Genomic DNA, 329 nt, shown 5'->3' on the forward strand with positions numbered 1-329 from the left:
CTGTCTCTTTTGAGGCAGTTTCTGCCTAGACAAGTTATCCAGTTCTTTGGTGAGCAAAGGATGTTCATCCTCCCAAGTCTCATTTCCAAATAACTTGTCATTTAGCTTCATGATTGCTCCAAGATATTTAGCAACTTGCTCTTCAGTGACATACTCATCCTCTTCAGAGGAAGAATACTCATCAGAGCTCATGAATGGCAAGTCCAATGGAATCTCTATGGTCTCATTTTGAGCCGCAGATTCCCATGGTTCCTCATTGGGGAACTCATTGGAGGTCAGTGGACGTCCATTGAGGTCTTCCTCAGTGGCATTCACTGCCTCTCCTTCCT

Source organism: Arachis duranensis, chromosome 2 (genome assembly GCF_000817695.3).
Source record: "Arachis duranensis cultivar V14167 chromosome 2, aradu.V14167.gnm2.J7QH, whole genome shotgun sequence".
NCBI lineage: Eukaryota > Viridiplantae > Streptophyta > Magnoliopsida > Fabales > Fabaceae > Arachis > Arachis duranensis.